This window comes from Solanum verrucosum, unplaced genomic scaffold (genome assembly GCF_900185275.1).
Source record: "Solanum verrucosum unplaced genomic scaffold, falcon-dt-bn FXZP01000066.1, whole genome shotgun sequence".
Taxonomy (NCBI): domain Eukaryota; kingdom Viridiplantae; phylum Streptophyta; class Magnoliopsida; order Solanales; family Solanaceae; genus Solanum; species Solanum verrucosum.
The window spans coordinates 854,291-868,625 of record NW_026020117.1 but is presented as its reverse complement, the minus strand read 5'-3'; positions in this window follow the sequence as shown (position 1 = coordinate 868,625).

Below are 14,335 nucleotides of genomic sequence, written 5' to 3'. Positions count from 1 at the left end.
GGTCAAGAATAAGATTGATAAGCTAGTCAGCAAAAGAAACAAAAGTCCACTGTATTGAAGAGTTCAAGGTATTTGAAATAGGTGAAGGAATAAAACGTCTCATATAGACCCTTGGTTCGGAATTTAAGGTGGTATGAATTTTTACATTTGAGTTCAAAAGTGACTATGCAATGTGAACTGATTCGGCATAGACTTACTTGGAATTTATCAATGACTTTTACGAAAATTGAGTTATGTCGTGAAAGATTGCGTGGAATTGACATCAGGTGTGATTCAGTAGTTTTATCTCAATGAAAAAATATTGTCAGATTTGAAATTAGTGCTACTAGCCTTGGGTGGGACCCGTATATGTCATGGAATGCTTACAATAAAAGAAATGGAGTCAACTAAATGGAAATGTTGATATGGGCTCTTTAAAGGAAACATTTAGTTTTATACAACCTTGGCTCTGTACTTTGTTATGTGACCACGTATCTCTTTATGTACATGGTTTGGAGTATAATTTACTAGTTATGTCTATGCGTGTTTTTACTTTTGTGGGTGGGTCCCTAGTGGTGGATCGGGTGTACCGATCCTGCGATGTTCTCTTGTTTGGGTAGGATGTTCATGAAGACTTTATCTCAAATGACATATTCGGTGTTGTCTTGGAGTTGTTGAAGTATTCCACTGATTCTACATGTACCACATTGCTTAGGATAATTTATAGAAGAGCTACCATGAGTACTTATAGTAATCCAACGGTCTTAATATTAATCTAGTCCTCGAGCTCATATTTTGATTATGTGTGGTTGAATGTGGGGACCATTGGGTCTAGTTCTACCATTTTTAAGGGTTGTCTACAACCATAACTACTAATTTAGCATTTCAACAGTGTTGTTAGAGGTTATGTATGCTTGGGTGTATCGCTCGAAGGATGGTTACTTGATCATTTTCTTATGTGGGTTAAATAGGTTTGATTTTCCCTTGATGATGAGTACCTGATGTCTAAAGATCAATATTTTATAACTTAAGCTCATGAAAAGTGTATGTTGTGAGAAGAAAATATTGATAAGATCTATGATGGTTTGTGCATTATGAGTGTGTGTTGGTTGGTTCAGGTTCACTTCTGATTGTGGACAATATTGATTCAGGATATTATCATGGTTGTGTGAGAAAAATTCCACCTAATGGTTGTGTCAAGGTCCTTGAAAACATGTTGCGGATGTGTGTACAATTATCTTTGATGGTTATTGGTAATAGTTTTGTTGTTAGTTGAGTGAACATATAACAATAGTTATCATTCGAGTATTGAGATGGCCCCATTTGAGGCATTGTATGGGAGGACATATAGATCTCCCATGGGTTGGTTTGATGTATTTAAAGGCTAGACTTAGGGTATTGATCTTCCGAGGGAAACATTAAAGAAAGTGAAATTCATTCCAGAGAAACATCTAGCTGTAACATCCAACAATTTGAAATAACTTTGAAAAAAAAAGCTGGAAATTGGAAATAGTCATTTTTGGAAAAAAATGACAAATTTCAAAATCTGGAAATTTGGCTAAGTATGGAAAATAATGAATTTTTGGCCAACTTTGAACAGTTATAACTCCTAGCTCAGGATGATCTAGGTGTGGTTCCAGTCATGTTTGCAAAGTCCGTGGAATGATCTTTCCAACGCCATAGAGTTTGCTCGCTTCTGAGTTCGTATGAGCAAGTTATGCCCTTAGAAAGTTGGGCAGTTGGCAGGAAATCTGTCCGGAAATTTGTAAGGGTATTTTGGTCTTTTCCTAGCCTTGTCTTTGGATATATATATTAAGGTGTAAGACTTAATTGTGATCAGTTTTTCCCTTTTTAAAAAGAGTAAGGTTTAGGGTTCTTGAGAGAAAGGAGACAAAGGAGAAGAAGAAGCAAGAATTCGTCAAAAGATCGTCGTGGATATCATCGGGGGTGATCCCTTTTAGGTATGTGAGTTCAGAGTGTTGGGTTTGTTCTTTCCCCCACACGCCAAGCTCGATTAATTTCGAGAAAAGATTGTTTATGATTGATTGAAGTTGATGGTTAGAATTATTGAAGTTGTAGTTGTGTTGTGTTGTAGTTCTTGTTGGTTTGGTGTATGTTTCCGGGGGTGTTTTTGAGTTGTAACTAGTGTATGATAAGGGTTTTGATGATCCTAAGTGCTTGAGGGTTGAACTTTTAAATATTGGAAGGTTTAGAGTTGGAGAAAAGGAGGAGAAAAGTTAAGTTTTCGGTGAAAAGGGATGGGACGTCGCGCCACCCAGCGCGCCCAAAGAGGGACTCTGAGGTCCAGCCCCTGGGGCGCCGCCCCTACCAGAGCCCCAACCAGACCTCTCTGAAGTTTGAGGTCTGGCGCTCTGTGCCTCTCAGAGCGCCAAGAGTGCCAAGCTTTCCCATTCCTTCCCTCTCATACATGTTCCTTGGTGTTGTACCTATGTTCCCTAGTTGTTTCCAACACCCCAAGGTACGTTTAAACGTCAAGAACTCGTCTATAACACGTGATCAAATACCTTGAATCCATGATTCCAATTCAAAGAGAGTAAGTTTCCAAGTCAAGGGAAGTTAAGAGTTGAGTCTAGAAGTTCAAAAGGGAGTCAAAACAAGTCTTTAAAGCTTTCCAAGAGTCTTTGTTGAATGTTTTAACTTCATTTTAAGGCTAAAGTTTCAAGTTAAGTCTAGTTTCAAGTTAAGTCAAGTTTCAAGTTGAGTCGAGTTTCAAGTTAAGTTAAGAGTTTAAAGTTGAGTTCATTTCTCAAAATTTATTAGGGAACTATGTATTCCCATAGAAGTTTCGAAATGTTTTTACATTGGAGTAAGAAAAGAAAGGAACTATGATCCAAAAGAGCCTTTGGGCTAGTTTTCAAGAAAAAGGAACATTGTTTCCAAGTGAGCCTTCGGGAAAAGTTTTGAGTAATTATCTCAAATAAAGAAAGATGTGTCTAAAAAACTTATGAGCTAAGTATTTTTGGGAGTAGTCTTGAGCACCGAATTGGGGACACGAGTTCATATAAACTCAACTCTCCATAAGAACCATGCGCCAACATGGGAGTTAACAGGTCATACTTTTTAGATGAACCCATAAGATTAAGCTAGTGGATCCACTTAGTAAACTTAGCTTCCTATATCATGGCAATGTATAGGATGGTCCTTGGGCAACGTGAGGTAAAGCGTTGTATCACCACTAGGGCTCATAGTGGTGATTGTCGGTTGAAAGAGTCTCCCACTAAAGTTATATTACTTTTATATAAGTAAAGTTGAGTTGTTATTGTTTTATCTTTAACAAAGCTGAGTTGTTTACACTGTTTAACAAGCTTTATATATTGCATGTGTCTTATTGCTTTATATATTGAGTTCAGTTATTCATGAGTTGAACAGAGCCAAGGTAAGAGTTCCTTTGTACTATTTTCAAGATTGAGTTGTGGTTTAGCTTTCCGGCTCGCATACTCGTACATTCAATGTACTGATGCCAGTTCGCCTGCATCTTATTATGATGCAGACACAGGTACCCAGGGCCAGCATCCGGTTCGCCGTTGATCCAGTTGAGTACATCAGAGTCAGTGGTGAGCCTCTTTGCATTTCGGATGACTCAATCATTTTGTTCTCTTAGTTTTGTTTTATCAGAGCAAGTTCAAGAGTCCTAGAGAGTCTATGAAGTCGTGTCTATAGAGTCCTAGTTATCGGTGTGAAGCACGCCACATCTATAATTGGGAGGCTACAACATTTAGGAAGATTTCTCATTTCTTTCACACTCATCTCGTGCGTTAGAGTTGATCTCTAAAAAGTTTCTGTCTAATTCGTGCTTACGCACGTTTCATATAGTCAGGCCTCTACGAAGAGTTGGGAGAGGGCGTTTTCCTAGACGTTATGTTGATGAGCAAGAATTACCTTATGCCCCGGGAGTGCAATCGCAAGGGGAAGTTTCTAATGTCGAGTTCAGAGAGACAAATAGAATTCTGAGTCAAGCTGTAACTACTCAGATTGGTCAGCAAAGGGGAGTTCGACAGGAAGGATCTGACACTTCTAGGATTCGTGAGTTCTTGGGGATGAATCCTCCGAGTTTGATGGGTTCAAGCACTACTGAGGATCCAGAAAATTTTATTGAGGAATTGAAGAAGATTTTTGATGTGATGCATATGGCAGATACTGAGCGGGTTGAACTAGCTGCTTATCAATTGAAAGATGTTGCTAGAACTAGGTTCGACCAATGGAAAGGGGGCAGAGTTGAGAATGCACCACCTGCGAGTTGGGCCTGTTTTAAGGAAGCTTTCTTGGGGCGTTTCTTTCCTCAAGAATTGAAAGAGGCCAAGGTACATGAGTTCCTCACACTTAAGCAGGAGTCTTTGAGTGTTAATGAGTATAGTCTAAAGTTCACACAACTCTCCCGTTATGCTCCGGAGATGGTTGCGGACATGAGGAGTAGAATGAGTTTGTTCGTTGCGGGATTATCTCGATTGTCGAGTAAAGAAGGTAGGGCTGCAATGCTTATCGGGGACATGGACATATCAAGGTTGATGGTCTATGTGCAGTAAGTTGAGGAAGAAAAGCTGAGGGACAGAGAAGAGTTCATAAATAAGAGAGCTAAGACCAGTAATGAATCCGGGCAGCAGAAAGGTAATGCGAACCGTCCATCCTTTCAACAAAGGCAAAGGGGACCTGTTCCATCATCTGCTAGTGCACCTGTACCCAGAAATATGAGTGAATACATTGGACAGAGTTCGCAGAATTTTAGAGTTGGACCTGCACAGTCTCAAAACAGTGTGGTACTAGGAAGTAACCAGGTTCTTGCATGTCCTAGGTGTGGTTGAGTCCATCCAGGGAAGTGTCGTCAAGGCCAGACGGGTTGCTTTAAGTGTGGATAAGAGGGTCACTTCATGAAGGAGTGCCCAAAGAGCAAACAAGTTAGTGGAAATCTAGGCAGTAGGGCCCAATCCTTTTCAGTTGTCCCACTAGACAGGACGACACCTAGAGGAGCTACTTCTAGTACTAGTGGAGGAGCAAATTGCCTCTATCCAATTACTAGTCGCCACGAGCAAGAGAACTCTCCTAATGTTGTCACTTGTATGATCAAAGTTTTTGCTTTTGATGTATATGCTTTGCTACACCTAAGAGCAAGTTTATTTTTTGTAACTCCTTATGTTGCAAACAAGTTTGATGTTCTTCCTGAAAGACTTTGTGAACCCTTTTGTGTTTCTACACTTGTTGGGGAGTCTATACTAGCACAAAGAGTTTATCGTGATTGTCCTGTTTCAATCAATCACAAGAGCACCATGGCTGATTTGGTTGAGTTAGACATGGTAGATTTCGATGTCATTCTAGGTATGGATTGGCTTCATGCTTGTTATGCATCGATAGATTGTAGAACTCGAGCAGTCAAGTTTCAGTTTCCGAATGAGTCAGTCATAGAATGGAGTAGCAGTTCAACAGTGCCTAAGGGTCGTTTTATTTCGTACCTTAAGGCGAGAAAGTTAGTCTCAAAGGGTTGTATCTATCACTTAGTCCGAGTTATTGACTCTAGTGTTGAGATACCTCATTTGCATTCAGTTCCTATAGTAGGAGAGTTTCCAGAGGTGTTTCCTGATGATCTACCCGAAATTCCTCCTCAGAGAGAGATAAAGTTCGGCATAGATCTCATTTCAGCTACTCGTCCTATCTCTATTCCGCCATATCGAATGGCACCAGCAGAGTTGAAAGAGTTGAAGGATCAGTTAAAAGATCTCCTAGAAAAGGGTTTCATTCGACCGAGTGCTCACCTTAGGGTAATCCGGTCTTCTTTGTGAGAAAGAAAGATGGTTCCCTTAGGATGTGTATAGATTACCGCCAATTGAATAGGGTTACCATAAAGAATAAGTACCCTTTTCCGAGGATTGATGATCTTTTCGATCAGCTACGAGGTGCCACTTGTTTTTCGAAGATTGACCTCAAGTCAGGCTATCACCAGTTAAGAGTAAGGGAATTTGATATTCCAAAGACAGCATTCAGAACCAGATATGGTCATTTTGAGTTTTTGGTCATGTCCTTTGGTTTGACCAATGCACTGGCAGCTTTCATGGATCTCATGAATAAAGTCTTCAAACCTTATTTAGATGTGTTTGTTATCGTTTTCATTGATGACATACTAATCTATTCAAGGAATGAAGAAGATCATGCCAGTCATCTCAGAATAGTCCTTCAGACTTTCCAAGATAAGGAGTTGTATGCCAAGTTCTCTAAATGTGAGTTTTGGCTTAAGTCCGTGGCGTTCCTAGGCCACATTGTGTCCGGTGATGGTATTAAAGTTGATACTCAGAAAATTGAAGCAGTGCAGAATTGGCCTAGACCCACATGTCCTACAGAAATTAGGAGTTTCTTGGGATTAGCTGGCTATTATAGAAGGTTTGTTGAAGGGTTCTCGTCTATTGCTTTTCCTTTGACAAAGTTGACTTAGAAGATAGTGAAGTTTCAATGGTCTGAAGCTTGTGAGAAAAGCTTTCAGGAATTGAAAAAGAGGTTGATTACAGCTCCAGTCTTGACGTTACCAGAAGGTACTCAAGGTTTTGTGGTGTATTGTGATGTATCTACAGTTGGTTTGGGTTGTGTCTTAATGCAAAATGGCAAGGTTATAGCTTATGCCTCCAGATAGTTGAAGGTTCATGAGAAGAACTACCCAACCCATGACTTAGAGTTGGCGGCTGTAATGTTCGGTTTGAAGATATGGTGTGCATGTTGACATATTCACTGATCATAAAAGCCTTCAATATGTGCTTACTCAGAAAGAGTTGAATCTCAGATAGAGGAGGTGGTTAGAATTACTTAAGGACTATGACCTGAGTATTCTTTATCACCCAGGTAAGGCTAATGTTGTTGTTGATTCTTTAAGCAGGTTGTCTATGGGTAGCACTGCCCATATTAAAGAAGAGAAGAGAGAGTTAGCAAAAGATGTGCACAGACTGGCACGCCTGGGAGTCAGCCTTATAGACTCCGCTGAAGGGGAAATAGAAGTGACGAGCAGGGACGAGTCATCCCTAGTGTCAAAAGTGAAAGAGAAACAAGACCAAGATCCCATTTTGCTTGAGTTGAAGGCAAATGTTCAAAAGCAAAGAGTATTAGCCTTTGAACATGGGGGAGATGGTGATTTGAGATTTCAAGGTAGATTGTGTGTACCTATGGTAGATGGACTCCAAGAAAGGGTGATGGATGAAGCTCACATCTCCAGATATTCCATTCATCCAGGTTCCACGAAAATGTATCGTGACTTGAGAGAAGTTTATTGGTGGGATGGCATGAAGAAGGGCATTGCAGAGTTTGTTGCTAAATGTCCAAATTGCCAACAAGTGAAAGTTGAGCACCAAAAGCTGATTGGTTTAGCTCAGAGGATAGAACTTCCGGAATGGAAGTGGGAGATGATCAATATGGATTTCATCACAGGGTTGCCAAGGTCTCGCATACAGCATGATTCTATTTTGGTGATTATCGACAGAATGACAAAATCAGCTCATTTTCTATCGGTAAAGACTACCAACTCAGCAGAAGATTATGCCAAGTTATATATTCAAGAGGTGGTGAGACTTCATGGAGTCCTAGTCTCCATTATTTCAGATAGAGGTGCACAGTTCACTGCACAATTCTGGAAATCTTTTCAGAAAGGCTTGGGTTCCAAGGTGAACTTGAGGACTGCCTTTCATCCTCAGACTGATGGGCAAGCCGAGCGTACTATTCAGACTTTAGAGGATATGTTGAGGGCTTGTGTGATAGATTTCAAAGGTAATTGGGATGATCACCTACCTCTCATTGAGTTTGCCTACAATAACAGTTATCATTCCCGAATCCAAATGGCTCCACACGAAGCTCTTTATGGGAAGCGATGTAGATCTCCTATTGGATGGTTTGAAGTGGGTGAAGCAGGGTTAATAGGACCAGATTTAGTTCACCAAGCTATAGAGAAGGTGAAAGTAATTCAAGAGAGATTGAAAACGGCATAGAGTCACCAGAAATCCTACACTGATGTTAGGAGAAGGGCGTTAGAGTTTGAAATAGATGATTGGGTATATTTGAAAGTTTTACCCATGAAAGGGGTTATGAAGTTTGGTAAGAAGGGGAAACTTAGTCCTCGGTATATTGGAACTTATCACATAGCCAAGAGAATTGGCAATGTTGCATATGAGTAGGAGTTGCCGCAGGAACTAGCAGCAGTTCATCCGGTATTTCATATCTGCATGTTGAAGAAGTGTATAGGTGATCCTTCATTGATCCTGCCGACTGAAAGTGTTAGGATCAATGATAGCTTATCGTATGGGGAGATTCCTGTTCAGGTTTTAGATCGGCAAGTTTGTAGGTTGAGAACGAAAGATGTAGTCTCAGTTAAGGTCCTTTGGAGGAACCAATTTGTTGAGGAAGCCACTTGGGAAGCCGAAGAGGACATGAAGAAGAGATACCCATATATCTTTGAATCCAGAGGAAATGTAGACCAAGGTACTAATTTCCTTCTTAGTGCTCTTTAAATTTTAGTGAGCATGTTGTTGCTTGTTGTTTTTTTGCATGAATTGGGTGTTGGGTGTTTGAATTGATGTTCACCCTTTGCCTAGTAAGAGTAACCTCATTCGAGGACGAATGTTTCCAAGGGGGAGATATTGTAACATCCGACAATTTGAAATAACTTTGAAAAAAAAAAGCTTGAAATTGGAAATAGTCATTTTTGGAAAAAAATGACAAATTTCAAAATCTGGAAATTTGGCCAAGTATGGAAAATAATGAATTTTTGGCCATCTTTGAACAGTTATAACTCCTAGCTCAGGATGATCTAGGTGTGGTTCCAGTCATGTTTGCAAAGTCCGTGGAATGATCTTTCCAACGCCATAGAGTTTGCTCGTTTCCGAGTTCGTATGAGCGAGTTATGCCCTTTGAAAGTTGGGCAGTTGGCAGGAAATCTGTCCGGAAATTTGTAAGGGTATTTTGGTCTTTTCCCTAGCCTTGTCTTTGGATATATATTAAGGTGTAAGACTTAATTGTGATCTGTTTTTCCCTTTTTAAAAAGAGTAAGGTTTAGGGTTCTTGAGAGAAAGGAGAGAAAGGAGAAGAAGAAGCAAGATTTCGTCAAAAGATCGTCGTGGATATCGTCGAGGGTGATCCCTTTTAGGTATGTGAGTTCATAGTGTTGGGTTTGTTCTTTCCCCAACACGCCAAGCTTGATTTATTTCGAGAAAAGATTGTTTATGTTTGATTGAAGTTGTTGGTTGGAATTATTGAAGTTGTAGTTGTGTTGTGTTGTAGTTCTTGTTGGTTTGGTGTATGTTTCCCAGGTTGTTTTTGAGTTGAAACTAGTGTATGTTAAGGGTTTTAATGATCCTAAGTGCTTGGAGGTTAAAGTTTTGAATATTGGAAGTTTTAGAGTTGGAGATAAAGAGGAGAAAAGTTAAGTTTTTGGGGAAAAGGGTTGGGACGTCGCGCCAGCCAGCGCGGCCCAAGAGGGACTCTGAGGTCCAGCCCCTGGGGCGCCGCCCCTACCAGAGCCCCAATCAGACCTCTCTGAAGTTTGAGGTCTGGCGCTCCGCGCCTGTCAGAGTGCCAAGAGTGCCAAGCTTTCCCATTTCTTCCCCACTTTCTCATACATGTTCCTAGGTGTTGTACCTATGTTCCCTAGTTGTTTCCAACACCCCAAGGTACGTTTAAATGTCAAGAACTCGTCTATAACACGTGATCAAATACCTTGAATCCATGATTCCAATTCAAAGAGAGTAAGTTTCCAAGTCAAGGGAAGTTAAGAGTTGAGTCTAGAAGTTCAAAAGGGAGTCAAAGCAAGTCTTTAAAGCTTTCCAAGAGTCTTTGTTGAATGTTTTAACTTCATTTTAAGGATCAAGTTTCAAGTTAAGTCGAGTTTCAAGTTAAGTTAAGAGTTTAAAGTTGAGTTCATTTCTCAAAAGTTATTAGGGAACTATGTATTCCCAAAGAAGTTTCCAAATGTTTTTACATTGGAGTAAGAAAGGAACTACGATTCCAAAAGAGCCTTTGGGCTAGTTTTCAAGAAAAAGGAACAATATTTCCAAGTGAGCCTTCGGGCAAAGTTTTGAGTAATTATCTCAAATAAAGAAAGATGTGTTTAAAACACTTATGATGCAGAGACAGGTACCTAGGGCCAGCATCCGGTTCGCCGTTGATCCAGTTCAGTACATCAGAGTCAGTGGTGAGCCTCTTTGCATTCCGGAGGACTCGATAATTTTATTCTCTTAGTTTTGTTTTATTAGGATGTTGTGGGGTCTGTCCCAACATCCATCTTAGTATTATATTATAATAGAGGCTTCATAGATAGTCAGTCAGTTAGTTTTGAGTCTCTCATCTATATATATATGTAAATATTCTAATTTGAGACTTAAGTTGCCTTTTTGGCCAGATTTTATTTCAGTCAGGTTGTTCTAAACCCTTGCATTGCATTGAGTTTTCCGCTGAGTTAAGAAAGCCAGGCCAAGGGTTCGCTTGGGGGCCAGCAATGGTGTTCGAGTGCCAGTCACGTCCAGGGTGTAGGCTCGGGGCGTGACACTAGCAACTTAGAGTAGGCAAAAAGAGCATGCAGATCGCAATGTCAACGAATTGAAGTTTATGGAGGGAGAGCAAGTGTTGTTGAGGGTTTCACCCATGAAGGGTGATATGAGATTTGGTAAGCAAGGTAAGCTTAATCCGAGGTATATTGGGTCGTGGAAATTCTTAGGTGTGTAAGAGAGGTGGCCTATGCATTGGCTTTTCCTCGAGGGTTATCAGGAGTGTGCCCGGTGTTCAATGTGTCTATATTAAAAAAATAACATGGTGATGAAAACTATATTATTCGTTAGCATTCAGTCCTACTTGATGAGAATCTGTCGTATGAGGAGTAGGCCGTAGCTATTCTAGATAGGGAGGTCCGCAAGTTGAGGTCAAAAGAGATTGCATCTGTAAAGATTCAGTGGAAGAATCGTCCAGCTGAAGAGTTTACTAGAGATATTGGGGATGATATGCAGAAAAAGATATACATGTCTTTGTGTCGATTCCGGTAACCTTTCATACCCTCGTCTTCTTTTGATTGTTCTAGGACGAACGATGGGTAAATTGGTATCTAATGTAACGACTCATTTGGTCGTTTTGAGTATTAGAGCTTTTTATTTCATTAAAAACTCTTCGGATAGATTCTAAATGGGTATTATGGACTATCCGTAACTACAATTATGAAATTGGTGGGGTATTTTTAATAATTAATTTAGTATGTGGTTAAAGAAGATAACATTAAAATTAATAGTGGGTCACTTTCACCACTTTTATAATTATTCAGAATACAATTAGGGTAATATATAATCCGTAAAAGAGAAGAAAATTGAGAAAAAAGGATAGATGGACGGTTGAAAAAAGAAAAACAAATTGACCAGAGGACTTACCAGTAGATGACGATGAGCGGCATCTGCATATCAGGTAGGAATTCCAATTCGTGACGGTTAGATGGAAAGCATTTTTGAATTGAATATTACAATTGAATAGTTATGTATGTACACATTCTAATATTATTGAAACGGAAATTAGAGGCAGAGCTGAAAGCTGAAAATTATGTTATCATTAGGTTTGAGTTTGGGGGGACAAAATTCAGTTGTTAATAATTAACTAATGATTACTAAGAAAATTGAGGTGCAATTATGTTAGAGATTAATATAGGGGATTGAGAAAATTTTGTGTTCTTGACGGTTGCCACTGTTTCAATTTTAAACATTATAATTTTGCTATCTTATTATAAATTATATTTTGATATATTGAGATAGGTAATTAAATATTAGGTGTATCGTATTATTTAAGTATCATTAAAGTAATGCTAATTGAAAGAATTTAGATTTACCCTTAGGCTTGAACTTTACGAAATTAATTATAGTTTTCTGTGAATTTTTGGGTTTAGGCTAGACATATAGTAACATAGGGGCCTATAGACTCGTTAAATTACATTATGCATACTTGATAGCTTGGAAATGTTTGGAGGCATTGAGGAAAGGAAATGCTTTGGAAAATAGGCTTGCTTGACTTCGGTTCTTCGGTTGAGGTAGGTTATGGTTTATTCTATGTGATAGATAGACTGTTAATAGTGATTGATATGCATTGAGTGATATTGTGAAGTTCTCTATGTACTTTATTGTGTGGTTGTGTGGCTTGGTTATGTGGTTTGTGATTGGTCTAAAATCCTGAAACCGTGAGATTTATAATCTGAAACACACTCTATTGAAGTGATGCCTTGATTAAAGAAGGCTTGATGAAATATTATTAATGAAGTGAAAAGTTGTGATAATAATTGATAAATTAACGATATATTGGATCAGGTGCCACGTTCCGGCATGGTAATATTGGATCGGGGTGTCACGTTTTGACACGGAATTATTTGATCGGGGTGTCACATTCCGATACAGTATTATTGGATTGTGGTGTCACGTTTTAACACGGTATTATTGGATCGGGGTGTCACGTTTTAACACGGTATTATTGGATCGGGGTGTCACGTTCCGACACGATAACAATAAAGGAAAATATATTGAATTAACTTAATGTACTCAATCTCAAAGAACCCGTTTTCCAAATGAGTGTGGTGTGGAGGCATAAGTCCTCGTGTGTGTGCTTGATATTGTGATTGATTACGTACTTGCTTTTGTTGTCACTTGTTCAAGTTGTTTGTTGTTTATTACCTGCCAAGTGCTATAGTTGATTTATACTATTACTTTATGCATATTAGTTACTATTTTGAGTCGATCGATGATATCTACTCAGTACATGTTGCCTTGTACTGAGCCCTACTTGTGTTTTTCTTTGTTTTCTTTTGGTAGAGTGCAGTGAGTGTACCAACGATTTCGACTTGCCCTCAGCTCTAGCCAGTCTCCAGCACCTCAGGTTCCAGGGTGAGCTATTCATTTTAGTTCGTGTTGGATTACCTCGGCCATGGCATGATGTCCTATGTTTTCGGACACAAACTACTTTATTCTCTTATTTTAGTGTATTTGATACTGTTAGACTTAGTATTTGGAGATTAGATGTGTTTGATGTAATGACTTTCAGGTTTTGGGAATGACATGTAGTAGACTTTAATTGATTTGTGTTTCTTACACAAATAAGATTTAAGCTTCCGCATTATGGATCGTATTTCATAAATTGAAAGATAAATATAAGTTAAGGTTGAATTCATTGGTTCGCCCACATATGAGGTTAAGTGTGGATGCCACTCATAACTCGTTTAGGATCGTGACATGGTTGCAAACGATATTCCTCCATGCTTCGTCAACAACTTCGTTTCTATCTCCTTGAAAACGTCAATAGCAATAATATGATGCACCAACCATATTTTCTCATTTATTAACCGTTGAATCTTGTCATGTTGGTGACAAATTAATAAACGAGTATTACGCTTGATATTCGCAATTGACGATTGAAGAATAGTCTTTTTTGATTCATTATCTTCGTCAATATTGGTTTCTTCTCTTAAATATTTGTCCATTTCGGGGACACCAATGGACCGTCAGATTCTTTTGGTGTAATCTGCATTTGGAATGAAAATCTGCCGCACCTCATTCACTAGCCCTGCATGCAATATAAATTTAAGAAAAATGTTATTTACGGGAACATAGATTTGATAACCAAAAATATTATTAAGAAAATTATATAATAATAGTTTTTAGCTAGATGCATGATTATATCTTGATTGATATATATAACAATTATAAAAATTACTTGCATTTACCATTTCATCAACCCTCATGTCAACTCTACGGATCAAGACTGATTGTTGTACATCAATCCAAATAAAGGAAGTATCATACTTATAGTTGAACATGAACACAGGGTCTTCCACAAGTTTTTCAATATACTAATTTGACCACCAACAATAATTGGAACACGTTGAGTCTTCAAAAAAAATTCTATGTAGGCAATAGCTTGCTAACAAAATTTTGCAACTATGAAGTCGGAATCTTGCTCAATTTCACCTAAGAAAATGTGCTCAAATTAACTTTCTCATAATTGGAATAACTATTTTTTTAATAGTAAAGTGTATTTCCACTAGAATCTACAATTACTACTATTAAATTATCTAGGTAGTCATTTCATATAAAAATCGTTAGAAATAAATATAAATACCTAACAAATAGTGTCGTACACCTTGTTTCTCAGTGTGTGTGATTTTGTTTGTAATAATTTCAAGTCCCTTATATACTTGAATTTTGTCAGAGTTGATTATTTCTCCTAGAAAATGGGTGGCAAGGTCTATAGAGGGACGAGATTTTCCCGTTCTTGTTCCTCCCATTATCAACACCACTTTCTTCTTGTTATATTTGTTATAGTTGATGAAAGTATTCATTTTAACTACACATAAAATAAAATC